General features: G+C 41.7%; 1 protein-coding gene and 2 pseudogenes across 1 annotated transcript in view; 1 reads left to right on the plus strand and 2 right to left on the minus strand.

Annotated features, from left to right (window-relative positions):
* LOC139310039 (zinc finger protein 252-like) overlaps positions 1 to 25,937 on the plus strand; it is a 371,392-nt gene that overhangs the window by 209,660 nt on the left and 135,795 nt on the right. The window lies entirely within an intron of this gene.
* On the minus strand, positions 1,355 to 24,153 carry LOC139311982 (zinc finger protein 850-like; annotated as a pseudogene).
* Positions 5,516 to 5,969, minus strand: LOC139311977 (zinc finger protein 3-like; annotated as a pseudogene).

Here is a 25,937-nt window from a genome sequence, read left to right on the forward strand (position 1 = left end):
TATATTGAAATAATTGATAATTGAAAATAGTGATTATATCAAGGGAATATAAGGAAATATTAGGAATTACATTATGTGGTGAGATTTGAAATTGAAGGGGTTTAAAATAGAGATGAATGGAAAAATTGAATTTGGTTAACAATAGTGGTTAGGATGAAGGGTAATATTGGTCTAAAAAAAGTTAGAGAATAAATACTAAGGCAAAAAGGGAATATATAAATTGTGTTGAAATGACTAAAAATTGTTTAAATTTGTGAAATGGCCAACACTCAGAAAAAATACATTATATGTTTGTTTGACTGTTTCTGTAAAAACTAAAAAAAAACTTTTATTAAAAAAAAGTTGAATTTTAAAAACAAACTAAGATGCTTTATAAGGAAGAAATGAGTGGAACTTTGAAGGAGATGGCGTTACTTTTTCAAAACAAAAAGGACATCATGGAGAAAGGATTTAAGGAGATTACGGAAAAAATGGAAAATACTAAATGAGGGATGATGAGTGAAGACCAAGATGCCCAGGAAAGGGAGGAGCCAACAGAAGAAATGGAGGAAATGATTGCGCCGAAGAACCAGAGAACAAAAGAAGTTAAGGAGGAGATAACAATGAAAATAACAGTAACAGATGTATTAAATCAGGGGGAAAATATATTAAGAGAGTTGAAAAGAGAATTGGAGATACAGGAAGATACTTTTGAAAGGTAGTTAGGGGGGCGGGTAAAAATTTTGGAAACTAGACAATGGAAGAGAGTAGAGGTGGGAGAAAAACCTAGATTGAACTGTCAAGAAGTAGATGCAGACTGAGATAAAGATCCAAGGGAGGAATATGGGAGGCAAGCAAAAAAAAGCAGAGCAATTAAAGTACTGAAGCGGGCAAGAGACGATGGATAAATGATTTTTCTTTTTTGTTGTTGTTCTGATTTGCTTTTCTTTTTCTCTCTCTTTTCTTTTGTTTTTTTAGGTAGGTAACATGACTAGAAGCTAGGTAGGACAGAAAGAAAATGACTTTTAATATAGGGTGACATGATTAAAACTTAGAATAAGAGATAGAAATAAGAGAAAGGGGAAACAGTGTATACACTTTTATATAATAAAATAAAAGTAATAAGATAAAACATGGAATAACTCCATGGCTTAGGGCCTGAATATCTACGAGACCACCTTCTGGCACCGATTGATCTGTCCCCGTCTCCACACACACACAAACACAGCCAGCCGAGGGTTAAGAAAGCACTTGGCACACACACAGGTCGTTATCTCAAACTTGGCAACAATATAAGCACCGTCTGCCAAGAGCTTTACTGCAACAGATAACATAACATTACATACGCATTGTAAATAGTCCAGCAAAAACAATATCCCTTCGGCAGCTTCAGGCATTGTTCAAGTGACTAGCCAAAGTTAGTTTTTTGTTCGTCACAGTTTTACCAGCCAGCACCCTCTCTTATATAGTCTCTGGGGTGTGGTCCAGTGACTCAGTTCTAATCCCTAGCACGCCTCCTTAACTGCTGCAACCGTTTATCATGCCTTCGTTGGCGTGCATCCAGGAACGATGGCTCTCCTTCCTCGCTCTCATCCGAGACACCTGGCTCCTGGCTAATCTCCTCTCCCTCGGCTGGCACCTGAGACAGTGCCAGAGGGGAGGGGCCTGGAGAGGGAGGCCTGGCTGACTCCTCTCCCTCATGTTCGGAGCCTTCTTCCTCCGATGAGATAGGCTCAGAGGGCGGGGCCACAACACCGATAACCTCCCACTGGCCAATACGCTCCCACAGAGAGGGTCTCCTCAGGGTGCCATCGGTCAAGCAATGTCGACTGGCGACCCCCAGGGGGAGAGCGTTCTCTGTGGGGGCACCCGCCCTATGGAACGAGCTGCCCCCAGGAATATCACTGATCCCGGACCTCCGTACTTTCCACCGGGCTCTGAAGACTTTCTTATTTCAGCGAGCCGGGCTGGCTTAAGATTTTAATTGATTAATTTTATGGGTAAGGGGTTTTAAAATTGGAAAGCCAAATTGGATTTAATTATTTTTTAAACTATTTTTAATTTTCATATTGTATGTATTTTAACTCTGGCTGTTCACTGCCCTGAGTCCTTTGGGAGAAGGGCAGCATAAAAATTTAATAAACAAACAAACAAACAAACAAAGAAACAAATAAATAAATAACTGAACAATAACAGACCGCAACTTAATATGTGTATTATTATTAAAAATATAAAAGTTGGTTGAAACTTGGAAAAAAGCAATTTGGAAGTATATAAGAGTCAAAGAAATTCAAGGTGGGCTGGATTTAAACCTCTCGTGGGCATGAAGGGACACATTACGGATGGCATATTTGATCCCTGCTGTCACCATGAATTCCAGGCACAATGAAAATGACGGCTGCTTCCACAACACAATCATGCGGCCCAGGGATGCATGTCCTGCCCTCTTTTCCCAAAGTAAGGTTCACTGATCTCCACCGCTTAATAACTCACACATTCATTGACCAGATTTATCAGGGAGAGAAGGGGATGGGGGTAGTTAAGCAAAGCAGTCTCGTTTATGATTGCAACATAAAACCCTAATTGTGATTGCAACATAAAACCATTATAGATAGGCCCCATTACCCTTATATCTCAAGGACTACTTGTATGTAGTCTGGCATTCAAAATGTGGAGGACACCAAAGTAGAAGATGGAAACTCCAATCGTGGGAATTCAATAATCAATATAAAAAAACACCACCCAAAAGCCTTCTAGAAGAATTCCACACTTCTGCAAAAGGAAATATCATGAAAATTCTGCTGATCACCAGAAACAGCTCCTCTGTGTGAGTCCTCTGGTGTGTCACCAGGTCGGAATTATTATGGAAACATTTCTCCCATTCTGAACATTCATACAATTTTTCTCACGGGTGAATCCTCTGGTGTCTTACCACACTGGAAATACGACTGAAACTTTTCCCACACTCAGGACATTCATACGGTTTTTCTCCTGTGTGAGTCCTCTGGTGTCTTACCAGACTGGAAATATGACTAAAACTTTTCCAACATTCTGGACACACATATGGTTTCTCTCCTGTGTGAGTCCTCTGGTGTGTCACCAGGTTGGAATTCTTACTAAAACATTTCCCACATTCTGGACATTCATACAGTTTCTCTCCTGTGTGAGTCGTCTGGTGTGTCACCAGGTTGGAATTCTTACTGAAACATTTCCCACATTCTGAACATTCATACGGTTTTTCTCCTGTGTGAATCCTCTGGTGTGTTATCAGACTGGAAATATGACTGAAACTTTTCCCACATTCTGGACACACATACGGTTTCTCTCCTGTGTGAGTCCTCTGGTGTGTCACCAGGTTGGAAGTGTTACTGAAACATTTCCCACATTCTGAACATTCATACGGTTTTTCTCCTGTGTGAATCCTCTGGTGTGTTATCAGACTGGAAATATGATTGAAACTTTTCCCACATTTTGGACACACATACGGTTTCTCTCCTGTGTGAGTCCTCTGGTGTGTCACCAGGTTGGAAGTGTTACCGAAACATTTCCCACATTCTGAACATTCATACGGTTTCTCTCCTGTGTGAGTCCTCTGGTGTTTCACAAAGTTGGAAGTCTGACTGAAACATTTCCCACATTCTGAACATTCATATGGTTTCTCTCCTGTGTGAGTCCTCTGGTGTTTAACAAGGCTGGAATTATGACTGAAACTTTTCCCACATTCTGGACATTCATACAGTTTCTCTCCTGTGTGAGTCCTCTGGTGTTGCACAAGGTTGGAAGGGTGACTGAAACTTTTCCCACATTCTGGACATTCATACAGTTTCTCTCCTGTGTGAGTCCTCTGATGTGCCACCAGGTTGGAATTCTTACTGAAGCATTTCCCGCATTCTGGACATTCATACACTTTCTCTTCTTTGTAAGTCCTCTGGTGTTGCACAAGTTTGGAATTCTGACTGAAACATTTCCCGCATTCTGCACAGCCATACAGTTTGTCCTCTGTGTGAGTCCTCTGGTGTGCCACCAGGTTGGAAGTGTTACTGAAACTTTTCCCACAATCTGGACATTCATACAGTTTCTCTCCTGTGTGAGTCGTCTGGTGTGTCACCAGGTTGGAATTCTTACTGAAACATTTCCCACATTCTGAACATTCATACGGTTTTTCTCCTGTGTGAATCCTCTGGTGTGTTATCAGACTGGAAATATGACTGAAACTTTTCCCACATTCTGGACACACATACGGTTTCTCTCCTGTGTGAGTCCTCTGGTGTGTCACCAGGTTGGAAGTGTTACTGAAACATTTCCCACATTCTGAACATTCATACGGTTTTTCTCCTGTGTGAATCCTCTGGTGTGTTATCAGACTGGAAATATGATTGAAACTTTTCCCACATTTTGGACACACATACGGTTTCTCTCCTGTGTGAGTCCTCTGGTGTGTCACCAGGTTGGAAGTGTTACCGAAACATTTCCCACATTCTGAACATTCATACGGTTTCTCTCCTGTGTGAGTCCTCTGGTGTTTCACAAAGTTGGAAGTCTGACTGAAACATTTCCCACATTCTGAACATTCATATGGTTTCTCTCCTGTGTGAGTCCTCTGGTGTTTAACAAGGCTGGAATTATGACTGAAACTTTTCCCACATTCTGGACATTCATACAGTTTCTCTCCTGTGTGAGTCCTCTGGTGTTGCACAAGGTTGGAAGGGTGACTGAAACTTTTCCCACATTCTGGACATTCATACAGTTTCTCTCCTGTGTGAGTCCTCTGATGTGCCACCAGGTTGGAATTCTTACTGAAGCATTTCCCGCATTCTGGACATTCATACACTTTCTCTTCTTTGTAAGTCCTCTGGTGTTGCACAAGTTTGGAATTCTGACTGAAACATTTCCCGCATTCTGCACAGCCATACAGTTTGTCCTCTGTGTGAGTCCTCTGGTGTGCCACCAGGTTGGAAGTGTTACTGAAACTTTTCCCACAATCTGGACATTCATATGGTTTCTCTCCTGTATGAGTCCTCTGGTGTGTCACCAGGTTGGAAGTGTTACTGAAACATTTCCCACATTCTGAACATTCATATGGTTTCTCTCCTGTGTGAGTCCTCTGGTGTTGCATAAGGCTGGAGGTGTGCCTGAAACTTTTCCCACAATCTGGACACTGATACGGTTTCTCTCCTGTGTGAGTCCTCTGGTGTGCCACCAGGTTGGAAGTGTTACTGAAACATTTCCCACATTCTGAACATTCATACGGTTTCTCTCCTGTGTGAGTCCTCTGGTGTTTCACAAGGTTGGAAGTCTGACTGAAACTTTTCCCACATTCTGGACATTCATACAGTTTCTCTCCTGTGTGAGTTCTCTGGTGTGTCACCAGGTTGGAATTCTGGCTGAAACTTTTCCCACATTCTGGACATTCATACGGTTTCTCTCCTGTGTGAGTCCTCTGGTGTTTCACTAGGCTGGAATTATGACTGAAACTTTTCTTACACTCCCGACATTCATACAATTTGTCCTGGAAATGAATCCTCTGGTGTGTCATTAGGCCGCAATTCTGACTGAAACTTTTCCCACAATCTGGACGCTCATACGGTTTGTCCTCATACGATGAGTCCTCTGGTGTGTCATCAGGTCGGAATTATTACGGAAATATTTCCCCCATTCTGAGCAATCATACGGTTTTTCTCATGTGTGAATCCTCTGGTGTCTTATCACACTGGAAATACGACTGAAACTTTTCCCACACTAAGGACACACATATGGTTTCTCTCCTGTGTAAGTTCTCTGGTGTGTCACCCAGGTGGAATTATGATTGAAAAATTTCTCACACTCTCGACACTCATACGGTTTCTTTCCCGTGTGAATCGTCTGATGTGATATCAGTTTGGAATTACATCTGAAACTTTTCCCACACTCTGGCATTCATATGGTTTCTCCAGGGTATTGAGTCCTCTTGTGTGTCACCAGGTGGGAATTCCTACTGAAACATTTGCCACAGTCAGGACATGCAAAGGGTGTCCGTCCCATATGAGTCTTCTGGTGTATTACTAGGGTGGAGTTGTGACTGAAAAGATGTGAAAAAAGAAAAAAGTATACATTACAATAAGCAAACACGCCACAATAAAGAATAACCTCTTACATTAGTTATGATTTATTTGACACATTTGTGTCCAAGTTCAAATATCCATTCAGTCATGAAATTATCTTTTTCACTTTAGTGATTCACAAATTCTTAGCAGTGCAAAGGCTCATCATTAAATATATCTGGAAATGCTGGGGATAGATTGTACAGTTGTAAATATAAGCACACAGAGAGAAATGCAAATACAACACCTATAACTATGTATGTGGAAAATCCATGTGTTTTTAGCCTGAAAATTATCCCAAAATGGTTACAGTCGAACCTTCTGAACTAACTTTAGAGGTTTGGGTTTTTACCTGATGAAATGATATCTACAGGATTTGATGTTCTAATTTTGCCCACTTACTGACTGCAATTCGGACTGGCATCTGTGTCAGTAAGTAGTCCAGTCATTAAACATGATATCATATAAAAATGCCAACTTTTTTCTGTTCCTCTGCATTTATTATGCTAATCGGTGTGGGTTATTAAAGGCAATTTTACATGACTGTGACTTCCAACTTCCTGCTGACATCTCCACTGATTTTGCTTGTCAAAAATTAGCCGGGAAGGTCACAAATGAGGACCTTGAGATACTGCAACCACTGTAAATCTGAATTGCAATTGCTGCAACTCCTTTTCCTGCACTTTCACAACCACTCTGGTGACATCCTAATTCAAGTAGTGTTCACTTATTGACTGCAATTGGGACTGGCATCTGTGTCAGTAAGGAGCCCAATCTTTAAGCATGGTATCATATTTATTTATTTTATTTATTTTATTTTTTAAATTTATATGCCGACTATCTCCGAAGACTCAGGGCGGCTCACAATACATTTTAAAAAAAACCATTCTAAAAACATTTACAAATTAAAAAACAATTAAAAACCTTAAAACGCATTCACACGATTCATGGCCGGATCTCGCCAGATCGCAAACCAAGATCAACCGCCCCAAGCCTGCCAGAAAAGCCAGGTCTTCTCCGCTTTTCGGAAGGCCAATAGGGTGGTCCGGACCTCAGGAGGTAACTGGTTCCAGAAAGCTGGGGTGGCCACAAAGAAGTCCCTCCCCCGTTGGCCCGCCAGCCAGATATGACAATGCCAATTTACATACCATGATTGTCGGCTTTACAGAAAGGGAATGCCATGAAAGCGAAGGTGGAAAGTCACAGAGAAATTCTGTGCCTTAAACCGACAGAATTTGGAGAAAAACTGAAAATTGGGAAGGGAAGATGGTAATGGAATAACTAGAGGAAGCCGGACTGGGTGAACAGAATATACAGATAAACTCTCCACAGGGCATTTTATTCCAACAACAGAAGCCACTTTGGAGCTCAATCAATCTGCCTCTTGTGCACACCAGTTTCTCTTCCTCAAAATGCTCTGCAGGCATTTTGGCCAAGGCATCCTAGGCCTGTCACTTAACCTGAAATGTTCTTATTTTTCTAAATACAGTTCATTTAGAAAGTATTCAGACTCCCTTTACTTTTGTCAATTTTGTTGACAAAAGCTTGATACTACAGCTGTTGAACTTCATTTTTCCCCTCCTTAATCTACATAGAGTACCCCATAATGACAAGTAAAAATGTCTGTCAATTTAGTAAAAGGAAAAAAACTGAAATATCACATTGGCATAAGTATTCAGATCCTTTGCAACAGCACTTGAAATTTAGCTCAGGTGCCTCCCATTTCCCTTGATTGTGCTGACATGTTTCTATACCTTGATTGAAGTCTACCTGTGGTAAATTAAACTGATTGGACATGATTTGGAAAGGCACATACTCTCCATAGAAGGCCTCTCAGCTGACAATGCACACTGTAGCAGAACAATAGCCATGAGGTCAAAGAAAGTGCCTGCAGAGTTCAGAGACAGGATTATTGCAAGGCACAGATCTGGGGAAGGCTACCATAAAATTTCTGCTGCACCAAAGGTTCCTAAGGGCACAGTGGCCTCCATAATTCTCAAATGGAGAAGAACATTTGGCACAACCAGGACTCTTCCAAGAGCTGGTCGTCCGGTCAAACTGAGCAATTGGGGTAGAAGGGCCTTAGTAAGAGAGGGGACCAAGAACCCAATGGTTACTCTGACTGAGTTTCAGAGATCCTGTGTGGAGATGGGGCAGAGTTGAGTGGAGCAAAGCTGAATGGAGCAAAGTACAGGGATATCCTCAATGAAAACTGACTTGAACCCTATTGAATATTTTTAGGCACCTAAAAATGGCTTTCCATCAATGGTTGCCACCCAACCTGACTGAGCTTGAGAGGACTTGCAAGGAAGAATGGCAGAAAAACCCCAATCCAGGTGTGCATTATTGCCTCATACCCAAAAAGATTTGAGGCTGTAATCGCTGCCAAAGGTGTTTCAACAAAGTACTGAGCGAAGGGTCTGAATACTTATGTCAATGTGATATTTCAGGTTGTTTTGTTTTAATAGATTTACAGGCATTTCTAAAATTCTATTTTCACTTTGTCATTATTGAGGTAGATGAATGAGAAAAAATGAATTTCAACAAGTGCAAAATAACAAAGTTGACAGAAGTGAAAGGGGTCTGAATACTGTCTGAATGCACTGAACGTGGGTTCCTATTGACACAGAAATAAACTCCTAAGAATTTATTCATGTGAACAATTATGTGAATTTCAGTCTGCAAAAGGACTCAGGAGGGAATTTGCTCAAATGTTTTTATCTGTTTTTTAAAAGTTGGGGACACTGAGAGAGGAAATGGTGAAAAAATTCCTTTTGCCCATGAAACTCCTCCCTGCCAGGAAAACGACATGTCAATAAAACCACAAGGTTTTATATTTCATATATATATATATATATTATATATATATATAAAGATTTCTTAAAATCTCCCAGTAGAAAATCACAGGCAGCAACTTTAAATCCTGGAGAAAAAGGATAATAAAAACATTTGGGGAGAGAAAGAATCTGCAGCAGGAGCAGCCCTCATGTTTCATTCTTGTCCCTTCGCTGCTTCCAGGCCCTGCAGGAACCCAAAAGGCTTCTCCTCCGACCTTCCCTCCACTCACCTCCCAGGAGCCTCTTCCACCCTCCGAGCAGCACAACAGGCTCCGCCGACGCCTCCGTCCTCCTCCCGTGGGTGACCCGGAAGAGGAACTTCCTCTCTCCTCCTCCTCTCTAGCAATCTAATACTCTATCGTTCCAATTTGTTCCAGCTTGGCCTTTCTCCCTCCGGTGTAATGTCAATACTAGCGATGCCGCTGCTGTTCTCTTATTCTCTGCTTTCTAAGGCGGGAGTGTTGCTTCTTTTTAGATCGCCATCTAGCGACATAACATTGAAAATCATCCTCATCCTATCTCTACCCTGAAGCGTTTGCAAGAGGCTTTCCTGGATTCCGTCCTTCCTTCGGTGCCATCAAGTCTTATTGGACTCCCACCGAGCACAGGAATAGCTTTCGTCCGTGACAATCTATGCTGTACCTTTTCTTTCAGGTCTCCCAAGAGGACAGACTCATTTTCCCTCTTGCTCCAACTAAACCAGAGGAAAGCGTCCAAGGAGGGGAATGACTATAATATCCAACCTGAAAGTGAACCTCCCTTGGGGGCTGTTGAATATTGTTCCAGCCAGTTTTACATCTGGGGGCTCTAGTCTAGCCCTAGTCTGTCCCTCTCTGGTAGGGATGACCACATTGTCACGCCAACTGAGCCAGGAGCTTCTTTTGCAGGAACTGAACCAAGGAAAGCATCCGTGGGGAGAACACAATGTGCCATCGGGCAGGGACAAAGTGCACCTCTCTTGAGGCTCAGTGAAGGCTATTCCTTCCAGTTATCTCTCTTGGGGATGCAGGATAACTCCCCAAAACTATATTTGCGACTGAGAGAAGCTTGAAGAGTGATGCTTTCCCCTACTTAGCTTCACAAGAGTAGGCAGATGTTGTATCATAAAAGTTGATAAAGGTCTTTTTTGTAGGTGAAGCCTTAAACAATTGCCACAAGGTGGTTACATCTGGCTGGCGGGGTCGCTCTGGAAATACAAAGGACTGGCCTGTGGTGACTTTGCCAGCAAAAACAGAGCTTGGGAGGGCCACACAATTGAGGAGTGTTGAGGTGGCCACACACCCCCTGAGGTCAAACACAACCCTGATGTGGCCCTCAATGAAATTGAGTTTGACACCCCTGCTTATAGGAAAAATAAGAAGAGGGAAAAGTGGAATGGCTCATTTACAAAGAGATCCAAAAGGCCCATTAAAATAAGCCTTTTGCTTGTTTATTCACAAGAAAGAGACCCCTTCCCTTCCCAATCAGGCACTTTCCAGAAGGAATGGCATGATGAATTAAAACCTATCTGTACTTTTCGGCATTCATGAAAAGGGCTGCAGGAGGCTGTCCAAGCCCAAAACGGGGACTCCAGAGGGCTCCAGGAAGCCATTCTTGACTCAGAAGGTTATAAAAGGGAGGAAAGGTTAAATATTTTACCTTTCAGGCTTGCAGGATTCTGCTACTATAACCTATGCCAATAATTTATAGTTCTAGTCTTCCTATGGAATCAGTTTCTTGATCTGGTGGTCTCTCTCATAAGGTGATCAAGTAGATCAAGTAATATTAAAAAAAACAAAATCAGAGAAATGTACACCTATTTTTGTAAGTTTATAAAACAATGTGTGTGGAGCTGTGGTCTCCTGTCACACCGACCATGGCCACACCTACCCCCCACCCAACATGCACCCTCTGAGGTCAAACACAACCCTGATGCAGCCCTCAATGAAATTGAGTCTGAAATCCCTGCTCTAGAAGTTGTGGGTGCTCCATCAGTGGACGTTTTTAAGAGGAGATTGGGCAGCCAATTGTCTGGAACGGTATAAGGCAGGAGTGTCAAACTCGATTTCATTGATGGCCACACCAGGGTTGTGTTTGATCTCCGTGGGGGTGGAGTGGACGTGGCCAGGGTGGGCATGGTGACACGATGTCACTTGTGCCAGGGGCGCCTGTGGTGGCCCAAGCGCTCTGCCAGAGAAAATGGGCTCCTGAGCTCTGTTTTCAGCTACGATGGCCTACAACCCTCCCCCACAAAATAAAACACCACAACAGAACTGGTAGTCAAAAAATTTTGAACCCACCCCTGTATCACTCCCACCCAGTAGAAACCCCCCCCAGCCACACCTACCCAGGTTTTGTCGCTCACCTCCTCCCTCCCTCCCTCCCTCCTTCCCATCCGTTTTTTTTCCCTCTCCCCCCTTTTCCTTTCCCCCTTCTCTTTTATTTCCCTCTCATTCTCTCGCATCATTTTCTCATTTCTCTCTTTCTCCCCTTTTTTCTCTCATCTCTCTCCCTCTCTTCCCCTTTTTTCAAATTTGTTTCTTTTTACTCTGGAGCCACGGGCTGCCAACACCCAGCCTACAGGAAAGGCTTTGTTTGCTATATTTTAAATTATAATAAACCTCTCGATCCTAAGTGAGATGCTTTATGGTGTGCTGTCTGTTCAATTGTTATTAACTGCAACTATGCTTCATTAGGTTTTTTTCTGTGACAAGGGTCTGTGCCCCCTTCTCCTTGGTTCCATCAGTGTCCAATAGCCTTCATTTTTGATGTTTTGTGAAGGGCTTTCAGGTTTGGCATCTCTCTGGTGTAGTTTCGCATTCCGTTTGCAGGCTCTGTCTTTGATCCTGTTTATTCCAGATTGACAACTCTGGTTCCTGTCTCCCCGTCAACCCCCTCTCCTTCTTTGCCCATTGCCACACCCATTCCTTACTTCCCTATTTGCTTCCCCCTCTCCTTGCATTTTATGGCAGGATGCCAGTGAAGCAGAGTATGCTCGAGATGGCAGGCCTGACACGAGAGTTTCAACTTGATTATTCCTCAAGAACCCCCAGGAATTTTCTACTGTACTGCATTTTTCCCTGGTCAGCAACTCTTGATGGCTAACAATTCTGCCCTTTGACAGAAACCAATAGAGGCACTAATGCATGTTTCTCAAGATGCTGGGTTATAAACCAGCCAGTTGGACCATCTGGGCCTCCTGTAGATCTTCAGCATGAGTCCTTCTCTATCCCAAGCAGGAGCTGCTGCCCCAAAATTACCTGTTCTTTTTGCAATTTATCAGACCAGTAAGGAAAAATTTCTGGCTCTTTGCACTTCTGCAAAATGACAAGATGCCCTGATCAAGTTTTTCTAGAAATGCTTCCTTCTCCCTGCTTGCTGGGGGTTGCTGTGGGCGGGGGAAGAGGGAGCCAAGGAGAGGAGAGAAAGTACCCTCCCTGTCAAGCACCAGGGAAATCAGAAGATCCAAGCTGTTCAAATGGGTATAAAGATTTCTTGCAAGCTTAAAATCTCTGCAATAATCTGAACAACGATCAAAGCAATTTGGCAGTATGAGAATTCCAGTTGATGTTGCGGCGTTATCAAACACAGGGAATGGGTGTCCACGTTCCCTGTGCAGAGTTCTCCCTGTTTGTGGCCTCCAAGAGGAGCCAAAGCCGGTGAAGCAAAGAGGGGCGCCCTGTGAGGTTGCGGAGTTACAGCTCTCCTGTCTGACTGGGGGTTCTTTTTCCCTCTCAGCCATAGTAAGAAGAAGAGACAGCCTAAAGATGGATGCCACAAAGTTGGGACAACCGAGGAACAACTAAGTCTGGTACTGGAGCGAAGTAGGTGAACAGGGATTGAAAATGGGGGAGAGAATTCCTTTTTGCCTTAAACTTAACCCCAAGGAACAATTTAAAACTATTTGCTCAGAACTACTTATTAAAGGGATGATTAGTAAAGATCAAGATGCCCATGAAAGGGAGGAGCCAACAGAAGAAATGGAGGAAATGATTGCGCCGAAGAACCAGAGAACAAAAGAAGAAGTTAAGGAGGAGATAACAATGAAAATAACAGTAACAGAAGAATTGAATCAGGGGGAAAATATATTAAGAGAGTTGAAAAGAGAATTGGAGATACAGGAAGATACTTTTGAAAGGGAGATTGGGGCCCAGGTAAAAATTTTGGAAACTAGGCAGTGGAAGAGAGTAGAGGTGGGAGAAAAACCTAGATTGACCTGCCAAGAAGTAGATGCAGACTGAGATAAAGATCCAAGGGAGGAATGAATGAAAAGAACGAAACAATATCTTTTTGAGAATACTAACAAATCGGGCAGGTGGCTGGCTTATAAATTAAAAAAGGAAAATGAAAGGGGAATAATTCATACCTTAGAAGACTCTAAGGGCAAATTATTGACTAACGAGGAAGGAAAACGGGATAGGGTGAGAGAATACTACGAATCCCTATACAAAGAAGAGGAGATACCGGATGACAAAATAGAACAATATTTGATAAAAGCAGAGCTCCCACAAATAACTGAAGATGAGAAAGAAATGCTCAACAGAAAGATTACAATTGAAGAATTAAAAACAGCCCTCTCCAAATTGAAAAATAATAAAGCTCCAGGACCTGATGGATTCCCAGGGGAAATATATAAAAAATTAGAAGAAATACTCCAACCGAAATTAGTAGAAATTTTTAATGATGTATTGTTAGATCAAAAAATCCCAGAGTCATGGAAAGAGGCGCATGTTACACTTGTGCCGAAAGAAGGTGCCGACCTAAAACAAATTCAAAATTACAGACCGATTTCGCTCCTAAATACTGACTACAAATTATTCATGGGTATAATGGCAGAAAGAATGAAAAAGATTTTAAATAATTGGATATACAAAGACCAGAACGGATTTTTACCGGGGAGACAAATTAGGGATAATTTGAGAATCGTGCTAGACACACTAGAGTATTATGAAGAACACCCCGGAAAACAGATGGCTCTGATCTTTGTTGATGCTCAAAAAGCATTCGACAATCTAAATTGGAAATTTATGATTAAACAAATTGAGATTATGAAATTCGGAACAAATTTTGAAATGATGATTAAATCTATATATAATAACCAAAAGGCGAGCATCCTGGTGATTGGGGATAGGACCAAAACATTCCAAATTAGTAAGGGAGTAAGGCAAGGTTGTCCCCTATCCCCCTTATTGTTTATTTTGGCCCTAGAAGTTCTTCTCCGGAAAATTAGATCCAACGAGGAAATAAAAGGTTTGAAGATCAGGAAGGAGACCTACAAGACGCAAGCATTTGCGGACGACGTAGCTTTAATCCTTGAAGACCCCATAGAATCGGGACCTAAAGTATTAGAGGAATTAAGTAAATATGGAGAGGTGGCAGGCTTTATAGTGAACAAAACTAAAACCAAAGTATTGATCAAGAATACAACTGAGAGCCAGAAGAACGAGATAGAAGAAGTATTAGGATTACAGGTTGCCAAAAAAATTAAATACCTAGGAATTTGGATTACATCTAGATGTTCGACCTTGAAAGACGATCATTATATTCCCCTAATTAGAAAAATGAAACAAGACCTAGATAGCTGGAAAAAAATAAAACTATCACTTTTGGGCAAGATAGTCACAATTAAGATGAACATCCTCCCCAGAATATTATTCTTATTCCAAAATATACCGATAAATCTAAACAAAAAAATTTTTTTAGAATTAGACCAAATCATTAGAAAATTTATATGGGAGGGAAAAAAACCGAGATTTTCCATTAAAATTTTAAGGGGCAAAAGAGATATAGGCGGATTTGGACTCCCGGATTGGGAAACATACTACAGGGCAGCTAAGCTAGTTTGGTTAAGAGACTGGATCACCCTGGAAAATGAGAGGATTCTCACTTTAGAAGGCCATGACTTGCAAAAAGGCTGGCACGCCCACATTTGGGACACGGAGAAGAAAAGGAAGACACATTTCCACAGACATAAAATTAGAGACTCCTTGGTTCAAACATGGACTCAGATTAGGCAGAAATATTACAAAAAAATTCCAAATTGGCTCTCAACGATGGAGGCCCTGACCCACCCAAATAGGTGGGAGAGGGAGAAAATGGGCAGATACAAAGATATTTTGGACGAAGGAGGGAGGCTTAAACCAAATGACACCTTACGAGAGCAAGGAATAATCCTAGATTGGTGGACCTACTCACAAATAAAATCCAGATATCAGAGAGATAAAGAACAATACGGTTTAGAACTTGGACCAAATGGATTGGATAAAGTCCTGATGGGAACAAATAAAAAGATTCTGGCAAAACTATACAATTATTTATTAGGCGAGGGCAAGTTCGAAGATGTCACAAAGAACCAAATAATTGCATGGGAGAAAAATATAGGGCGTGATATAAATTTTGGGGAATGGGAGGAGGCATGGAACAGAAATCTTAAACTTACTAGAGCGGTGGCATATAAGGAAAACCATTACAAAATGTTGCATAGATGGTACCTAGCCCCGGCCAGACTAGCAAAGATATATTCCAATATACATCCCAACTGTTGGAAATGTGGCCATGGTCAAGGCACCTTCTTTCACATGTGGTGGACATGCCCGGAAGCGAAAGGATACTGGAATAAAATTAGGAGGTGGTTACAAGAAATAATTGACGAAGATATTGAACACCAGAGATTTTCCTCCTGGGAATAATAAAGAAACCATATAGAAAGGAAATGATACATTTAATGATTCACATAATTACAGCCGCTAGATTGGCATACGCACAGTACTGTAAAGAGAAAACTCAACCACCAGAAGAGCTTACAATTAAGAAAATACTCGAGTGCGCAGAGATGACTAAATTAACTTATGAATTAAATGATGAGAAGTCAGTTTACTATATGGTATGGGAAAGGTGGTACAAGTGGTTGCATGACAAAATGAAAGAAAGATCTAAAGGTGTGTTAAATATTGGTTAAAAGTGAGTTGAAATGTCACCAAATACTATTTATGTAAATAGTTAAAACACTGCACATCCGATACTAATTGAAAATGTTATCATACTTATGTGTTTTATGTTTTATGTTTCTGTTTGAATGTTTGTTTTTCCTTTTTTCTTTTTTCTATTTTTTATATTTTTCTTTTTCTTGTTTTGTAAAAAACCTCAATAAAGTTTATTTAAAAAAAAAAAAAAAAGATCCAAGGGAGGAATATGGGAGGCAAGCAAAAAAAAGCAGAGCAATTAAAGTACTGAAGCGGGCAAGAGACGATGGATAAATGATTTTTCTTTTCTTTTCTTTTTTTGCTTTAATTTATATGCCGCCCTTCTCCGGAGACTCAGGGCGGCTTACAATGCGTTAAGCAATAGTCTTCATACTTTTGTATATTTATACAAAGTCAGCTTATTGCCCCCACAATCTGGGTCCTTATTTCACCTACCTTAGAAAGGATGGAAGGCTCAGTCAACCTTGAGCCTGGTGAGATTCGAACTTGCAGTAATTGCAAGCAACAGTTGTTAATAACAGTGCTTAGTCCACAGTACTACAGGCTCTTTTTGTTGTTGTTCTGATTTGCTTTTCTTTTTCTCACTCTTTTCTTTTGTTTTTTTAGGTAAGTGACACGACTAGAAGCTAGGTACGGCAGAAATAAAATGTCTTTTAATATAGGCTGACATGATTAAAAGTTAGAATAAGAGATAGAAATAAGAGAAAGGGGAAACAGTGTATACACTTTTATATCATAAAATAAAAGCAATAAGAGAAAACATGGAATAACTGAACAATGACAGACTGCAACTTAATATGTGTATTATTATTAGAAATATAAAAGTTGGTTGAAACTTGTAAAAAAGCAATTTGGAAGTAGATATGAGTCAAAGAAATTCAAGGTGGGCTGGATTTAAACCTCCTGTGGGCATGAAGGGACACATTACGGATGGCATGTTTGATCACTGCTGTCACCATGAATTCCAGGCACAACGAAAATGACGGCTGCTTCCACAACACAATCATGCGGTCCAGGGATCCATGTCCTGCCCTCTTTTCCCAAAATAAGGTTCAGTGATCTCCACCGCTTAATAACTCACACATTCATTGACCAGATTTATCAGGGAGAGAAGGGGGTGGGGGTAGTTAAGCAAAGCAGTCTCCTTTAACGGTGATTGCAACATAAAACCCTAATTGTGATTGCAATATAAAACCTTAATAGATAGGCCCCATTACCCTTATATTTCAAGGACTACTTTATGTAGTTGGGATTGTATGTAGCTGGCATTCAAAATGTGGAGGACACCAAGGTAGGAGATGGAAACTCCAATCGTGGGAATTCAATAATCAATGTAAAAAAACACCACTCAAAAGCCTTCTTGAAGAATTCCACACTTCTGCAAAAGGAAATATCATGAAAGTTCTGCTGATCACCAGAAACAGCTCCTCTGTGTGAGTCCTCTGGTGTGTCACCAGGTCGGAATTATTACGGAAACATGTTCCCCATTCTGAACATTCATACAGTTTTTCTCACGTGTGAATCCTCTGGTGTCTTATCACACTGGAAATACGGCTGAAACTTTTCCCACACTCAGGACATTCATACGGTTTTTCTCCTGTGTGAGTCCTCTTGTGTCTTATCACACTGGAAATACGACTGAAAGTTTTCCCACATTCTGGACACACATATGGTTTCTCTCCTGTGTGAGTCCTCTGGTGTGTCATCAGGTTGGAATTCTTACTGAAACATTTCCCACATTCTGGACATTCATACAGTTTCTCTCCTGTGTGAATCCTCTGGTGTGTCACCAGGTTGGAATTATTACTGAAACATTTCCCACATTCTGAACATTCATACGGTTTTTCTCCTGTGTGAATTGTCTGGTGTTTTCTCAGACTGGAAATATGACTGAAACTTTTCCCACATTCTGAACACACATACGGTTTTTCTCCTGTGTGAGTCCTCTGGTGTGTCACCAGGTTGTAATTCTGACTAAAACATTTCCCACATTCTGAACATTCATAAGGTTTCTCTCCTGTGTGAGTCCTCTGGTGTTTCACCAGGCTGGCATTATTAATAAACCTTTTCCCACATTCTGGACATTCATAGTGTTTCTCTCCTGTGTGAGTCCTCTGGTGTTTCACAAGGTTGGAATTCTGACGGAAACTTTTCCCACAATCTGCACACTCATACAGTTTGTTCTCTGTGTGAGTCTTCTGGTGTCTCACCAGGTCGGAATTATTACTGAAACATTTCCCACATTCTGAACATTCATACGGTTTTTCTCCTGTGTGAATCCTCTGGTGTCTTATCAGACTGGAAATATGATTGAAACTTTCCCCACATTCTGGACACATATACGGTTTCTCTCCTGTGTGAGTCCTCTGGTGTGTCACCAGGATGGAATTTTTACTGAAACATTTCCCACATTCTGCACACGCATACAGTTTGTCCTCTGTGTGTGTCCTCTGGTGTGTCACCAGATTGGAATTCTGGCTGAAACTTTTCCCACATTCTGGACACACATACGGTTTCTCTCCTGTGTGAGTCCTCTGGTGTGTCACCAGGTTGGAATTGTGGCTGAAACTTTTCCCACATTCTGGACACACATATGGTTTCTCTCCTGTGTGAGTCCTCTGGTGTCTCACCAGGTTGGAATTATTACTGAAACATTTCCCACATTCTGAACATTCATACGGTTTCTCTTCTGTGTGAGTCCTCTGGTGTTTCACAAGGCTGGAATTATGACTGAAACTTTTCTTACACTCTGGACGTTGATATAATTTGTCCTGGGAATGAATCCTTTGGTGTCTCATTAGGCCGGAATTCTGGACACACGTGTGGTTTGTCCTCTGTGTGAGTCCTCTGGTGTGTCACCGGGTGGGAATTCCTACTGAAACATTTCCCACAGTCAGGAGATGCAAAGGATGTCTCTCCCATATGAGTCTTCTGGTGTATTACCAGGGTGGAATTGTGACTGAAAAGATGTGAAAAAAAGAAAAAAGTATACATTACAATAAGCAAACATGCCACAATAAAGAATAACCTCTTGCATTAGTTATGATTTATTTGACACATTTGTATCCAAGTTCAAATATCCATTCAGTCATGAAATTACCTTTTCCACTTTGGTGATTCACAAATTCTTAGCAGCAGAAAGGCTTATCATTAAATACAGTATATCTGGAAATGCTGGGGATAGATTGTACAGTTGTAAATATATGCACAGAGAGAAATGCAAACACACACACCTATAACTATGTACGTGGAAAATCCATGTGTTTTTAGCCTGAAAATTATCCCAAAATGGTTACAGTCGAACCTTCTGAACTAACTTTAGAGGTTTGGGTTTTTACCTGATGAAATGATACCTAAACCCTCAGATTTGATGTACTAATTTTGCCCACTTCCTGACTGTAATTCGGACTGGCATCTGTGTCAGTAAGTAGTCCAATCATTAAACATGATATCATATCAAAATGCCAACTTTCTTCTATTCCTCTGCATTTATTATGCAAATCGGTGTGGGTTATTAAAGGCAATTTTACATGACTGTGACTTCCAACATCCTGCTGACATCTTCACTGATTTTGCTTGTCAAAAATTAGCCGGGAAGGTCACAAATGAGGACCTTGATTCTGAGATAATGCAACCATTGTAAATCTGAATTGCAATTGCTGCAACTCCTTTTCCTGCACTTTCACAACCACTCTGGTGACATCCTAATTCAAGTCGTCTTCACTTACTGACTGGAATTGGGACTGGCATATGTGTCAGTAAGGAGCCCAATCTTTAAGCATGGTGTCATATGACAACGCCAACTTACATACCATGCTTGTTGGCTTTACAGAAAGGGAATGCCATGAAAGCAAAGGTGGAAAGACACAGAGAAATTCTGTGCCTTAAACAGACAGAATTTGGAGAAAAACTGAAAATTGGAAAGGGAAGATGGTAATGGAATAACTAGAGCAGCGGTTCTCAACCTGGGTGTTAGGATATGGTTTGAGCCTAACTATGTTGTCCAGGCAATATAAGTGTACTGTTACTTTATCTGTATATCTATTATGTGGCTTTAATGCGGAGTCATGCTGTAATCACATAATTACTGGTTGTAAGAATATTTAAGCAAGGTACTGCAACGTGTTCAGTTGCTGCTATGATATGCTGTTGAGAGGTTGCTGCTATGATGCTGCTGTTGATGATGAAGCTGTGATGATAAGCTACCATTGAGAGGAGTTGTTATCTGCTAATTATCATTGGATGGATCTGCAACCATCGTGGTTTGTGAACCAGTATGAGTTTGTTATTCTAACCAACTTCTGTTTGTTGAGTAAGAAGATTCTGTAACTACTGGACTGATTTACTGGCAAAGACTTGGAATTTGTTTAACGACTATGAGACTGTTTTTCTACTATAAAGTAAGCTTTTGATAAACCAGTTTGCATAACTCTTATTCATTGCTCTCAGCAACGTTTCTCTGTGCAATCTACTCTGCTGGTTGGTAACACAACAACAATAACCTTAACACTGGGGGTCGGGATCCCTTTGGGGGTCAAACGGCCATTTCACAGGGGTCACCAAAGCCCTCTCTTGCCACCCCCCCATGCCTTCACTCACCCTCACTCTCTGCTCTGTTGGATCGCCGGCCATTCGTTTATCCCACCCACTCCCAATCTATTGCTGCCTCCGATGGCTAGAGGAAAAAAAACTGTTTAAATTCTTGCCGCGGGGCTTCAAAGGGCCGCCCTATAGCCAGTGGTGCAGCCAAACCGTTTGTTAAATTGCTGGCTTGCCCCACCCCTCCGCACCACTATTTATTGCCAATAAATAGTGGTGGGCGAGGGGCGGGCGAGCCAGCAATTTAACAAATGGTTCAGTGTTTTTTTTGTAATTCTATTGGGCCGCGGAGCTTCAGCATAGGCTAATTAGCCCTTGATTAGATCGGCTCCCGACCCCCAGCTGATTTGCTCTCAGCTGTTTTGCTCAGAGCTCTGCTGCTTGCTTGGAAAGAGTGCAGATTTTTTTTCCCCTATCTATGCTGAAAAATGAAACTGAAACTGCTTTGCTGTTGCTGCAACTTGGAAAATTAGGCAGGCAGATTTCTTTTCTTTTTCCTCACCAAAAAAGGTAGGTGCAAACAACGGGAAATTTAGGGAAAAAGAGGAGATTTTAAAACACAAAAGAAAAAAAGCTCTATTTAACTAGGGAATTGTAATAATTGAGATACTATTAATTGTATATTGTGTTGAAAGCAGAAATGGTTAAGTTGTGGTTTGGAGGAATATATGGGGGAAATTACTTGGTTTATTATTATTAGTAAATATAATTAATTGATTTGTAAGAAATTGGATTGCATGGAAATAATTGGAATATTCATGTTCATATTGATTAATATACAGAAAAGATAGTTATATAACTAATTGATTTATATTAAAATGTTGAATTTATATTAAACAACTGTAATATTACATAATTAACCAATGTGAGGATGGATATAAAAATAGATGATAATGGGAAGGGGTATAATATAGAAGGGAAAAATTGAATTTGATTAAGATTAGAGATGAGGATGAAGGGTAATATTGTTTTTTTTAAAAAAATAGATGAGGAATAAATATGGCAAAAAGGAAATATAAAAATTGTAAATTTAATTGAAATGACTAAACACTGTTTAAATTTATGAACCGGCCAAATACTCTGTTCAAAGAAAATACATTGTATGTTTGTATGTGTGTTTCTAATTATTGTTATTTATTTATATTTGTTCTCTTTTATTCTTTAAAGTTTAACAATTCATTCTTTATCTTAATATCTTTATATTTGTTTGGGGTTGGCTTTCTTCCCTTTCATCTTTTTTATTGTACAGCAATCTTTCTCCTCAAACCTACCACCTCTCTCTTTTCTTTCCTTCTTACTTTCTCTTCCTCACCCTCTTCTTCTCCTCCCTACTTCCTCTTCCTTTCTCCTTCTCTTCCTCTCTTCCTCCCTCTCTTACCCTCACTCCTACTCTAATTTCCCTTCCCTTCCTTCATCCCTCTCTATTGCTGTATCCTTTTATGCATATGGACTACTCAGAGGGCTGAAAAAATTATTTCTGACTGGTCCTCGCACTTTTGACCAGTCCTCGAACTTACGACTGTCCTCACATTTTACGTTTTTGCCCTATCTTGTCACCATGGTGAAGAGAAGCAGTTGTGAAATGAGTGACACATTGTTAAGAATGCTACAATGGGCATAAATGATGACCAGTCATAAGTGCGAAGACTGGTCAAAAGTGCGAGGACCTGTCAGAAATCACTTTTTTCAGCCCTCTGGGTAGTCCCTATACACATAGCCATGGCCACCCGGTCACATGACCAGCTAGCCATGCCCACCCAGTCACATGACATCCAAGCCATGCCCACAAAATAAGCCACGCCCACAGAACCAGTAGTAAAAAAATTTAGAACCCACCCCTGGTTGGGGGTCACCACAACATGAGGAACTGTATTAAAGGGTCACGGCATTATGAAGGTTGAGAACCACTGAACTAGAGGAAGCAGAAATGGATTAACAGAATATAAAGAAAAACACTCCACAGGGCATTTTATTCCAACAACAGAAGCCTTTTTGGAGCTCAATCAATCTGCCTCTTGTGCACACCAGTCTCTCTTCCCCAAAATGCTCTGCAGGCATTTTGCCCAAGGCATCCCAGGCCTGTCACTTAACCTGAAATGTTCTTATCTTTCTAAATACAGTGCATTCAGGAAAAAACTGAAATATCACATTGGCATAAGTATTCAGACCCTTTGCAACAGCACTTGAAATTTAGCTCAGGTGCCTCCCATTTCCCTTGATTGTGCTGACATGTTTCTATACCTTGATTGGAGTCTACCTGTGGTAAATTAAACTGATTGGACATGATTTGGAAAGGCACATACTCTCCATAGAAGGCCTCTCAGCTGACAATGCATACTGTAGCAGAACAATAGCCATGAGGTCAAAGAAAGTGCCTGCCTGCAGAGGTCAGAGACAGGATTATTGCAAGGCACAGATCTGGGGAAGGCTACCATAAAATTTCTGCTGCACCAAAGGTTCCTAAGGGCACAGTGGCCTCCATAATTCTCAAATGGAGAAGAACATTTGGCACAACCAGGACTCTTCCAAGAGCTGGTCGTCCGGTCAAACTGAGCAATTGGAGTAGAAGGGCCTTAGTAAGAGAGGGGACCAAGAACTCGATGGTTACTCTGACTGAGCTTCAGAGATCCTGTGTGGAGATGGGGCAGAGTTGAGTGGAGCAAAGCTGAATGGAGCAAAGTACAGGGATATCCTCAATGAAAACCTGTTCCACAGCGCTCAGGACCTCACACTGAGCAGAAGGTTCACTTCTCAACATGACAAGGGACACAGCCAAGACAACATAGGAGTGGCTTAGGGACAACTCGGAATGTCGTAGAGGGGCCCTTGCCACAGTTCTGACTTGAACCCTATTGAATATTTTTAGGCACCTAAAAATGGCTCTCCATCAATGGTTGCCACCCAACCTGGCTGAGCTTGAGAGGACTTGCAAGGAAGAATGGCAGAAAAACCCCAATCCAGGTGTGCATTATCGCCTCATACCCAAAAAGATTTGAGGCTGTAATTGCTGCCACTTGTAAAATTCTGTTTTCACCTTGTCATTATTGAGGTAGATGAGAAAAAATGAATTTCAACAAGGGCAAAATAACAAAGTTGACAGAAGTGAAAGGGGTCTGAATGCTGTCTGAATGCACTGAACGTGGGTTCCTATTGACACAGAAATACTCTCCTAAGAATTTATTCATGTGAACAATTATGTGTATTTCAGTCTGCAAAAGGACTCAGGAGGGAATTCGCTCAAATGTTTTAATCTGTTTTTTAAAAGGTGGGGACACTGAGAGAGGAAATGGTGACAAAATCCCTTTTGCCCATGAAACTCCTCGCTTGCCAGGAAAACAACATGTCAATAAAACCACAAGGTTTTATATTTCATATATGTATGTATGTATGTATGTATGTATGTATGTATGTATATACATAATATATATATATATATAAAGATTTCTTAAAATCTCCCAGCAGAAAATCACAGGCAGCAACTTTAAATCCTGCAGCAAAAGGATAATAAAAAGATTTGGGGGAGAGAAAGAACCTGCAGCAGGAGCAGCCCTCATGTTTCATTCTTGTCCCTTCGCTGCTTCCAGGCCCTGCAGGAACCCAAAAGGCTTCTCCTCCGACCTTCCCTCCACTCACCTCCCAGGAGCCGCTTCCACCCTCCGAGCAGCACAAGAGGCTCCGCCGACGCCTCCGTCCTCCTCCCGTGGGTGACCCGGAAGAGGAACCTCCTCTGTCCTCCTCCTCCTCCTCCTCTCTAGCAATCTAATACTCTATCGTTCCAATTTGTTCCAGCTCGGCCTCTCTCCCTCCGGTGTAATGTCAATACTAGCGATGCCACTACTGTTCTCTTATTCTCTGCTATGTTTCTAGAGCGCCATCTAGTGTCACATGTTTGATAATCACCCTCGTCCTATCTCTACCCTGAAGCCTTTGCAAGAGTCAGCCATCAAGTCTTATTGGACTCCCACCGAGCACAGGAATAGCTTTCGTCCATGACAATCTATGCTTTACCTTTTCTTTCAGGTCTCCCAAGAGGGCAGACTCATTTTCCCTCTTGCTCCAACTAAACCAAAGGAAAACGTCCAAGGAGGGAAATGACTATAATATCCAACCTGAAAGTGCACCTCCCTTGGGGGCTGGTGAAGATTGTTCCAGCCAATTTTACATCTGGGGGCGTGCAGGATAAGTCTTGGAAAGCTGCCTTGGCAAATGATTAAAGCTGTAACAGTGAAGCTGTTGAATGGAAGGCTCTTGAGTCAAGCCCTTCTGTCCTTTGGGGTCTGGTAGGGATGCCCTCATTGTCACTCCAACTCAGCCAGGAGATTCTTTTGCAGGAACTGAACTAAGGAAATCATCCGTGGAGACAACACTATGTGCCATCAGGCAGAGACAAAGTGCACCTCCCTTGAGGATCCGTGAAGACTATTCCATCCAGTTCTTTCTCTTGGGGTGCAGGATAACTCTCCAAAACTATATTTGCAACTGAGGGAAGCTTGAAGAGTGATGCTTTCCCCTATTCACAAGATTAGGCAGGTGCTGCATCATAAAAGTTGATAAAGGTCTTGTTTGTAGGGGAAACCTTAAAACAATTGCCACGGGGTGGTTACACCTGGCCGGCAGGCATCCCTGCTCTAGAAGTTGTGGGTGCTCCATCAGTGGAGGTTTTTAAGAGGAGATTGGGCAGCCAATTGTCTGGAACGGTATAAGGCAGGAGTGTCAAACTCAATTTCATTGATGGCCGCATCAGGGTTGTGTTTGATCTCGGTGGGGGCTGAGTGGACGTGGCCTAGGTGGGCAAGCACAATGTCACTCGTGTCAGGGGCGCCTGTGGTGGCCCAAGCGCTCTGCCAGAGAAAATGGGCTCCTGAGCTCTGTTTTCAGCTACGATGGCCTCCTACAACTCTCTGCCAACAAAAACAGCCTTAGGGAGGACCCACGCACGGCCCTCGCAAGGTCTGTTTTCATTGGCAGAGGCCCCGAGGGCCAGTCCGCTGTTTCGAGGGCAGCCCTGTGGGCCAGATCTAAGCACCCCGCGGGCCTAATCCAACCCCTGGGCCTTGAGTTTGACACCCCTGCTTTAAAGGCATGTTTTCCATATAAAATAATGCTTAAACAATGGGAGAATGTGTGGACAAAAGATCTAAAATTCAGATTAAAATAAAATGATATGGTAGTGAGATGATAGCAGTGTTCCAATATTTGAGGGGCTACCACAAAGAAAAAGGGGTTCAACCTATTTTCCAAAGCAGCAGAAGGTGAGACAAGAAACAATGGATGGGAACTAATTGAGGAGGAAAGCAACCTAAAACTAAGGTAGTTTCCTGATAGTAGGAACAATTAATCAGTGGAATGGCTTCCCTTCAGTAGCTCAGGGTGCTCCATCAATGGAGGCTTTTAAGAAGAGACTGGACTGGACAGCCATTTTTTGAAAATGGCTCCCTCTCCCCCACTCCTCACCCCCACCCCCAGATAATAACTAAGGA

The sequence above is a fragment of the Pituophis catenifer genome, unplaced genomic scaffold (genome assembly GCF_029215685.1).
Source record: "Pituophis catenifer annectens isolate HBS135680 unplaced genomic scaffold, rPitCat1.0.hap2 SCAF_2, whole genome shotgun sequence".
Classification (NCBI taxonomy): Eukaryota; Metazoa; Chordata; class Lepidosauria; order Squamata; family Colubridae; genus Pituophis; species Pituophis catenifer.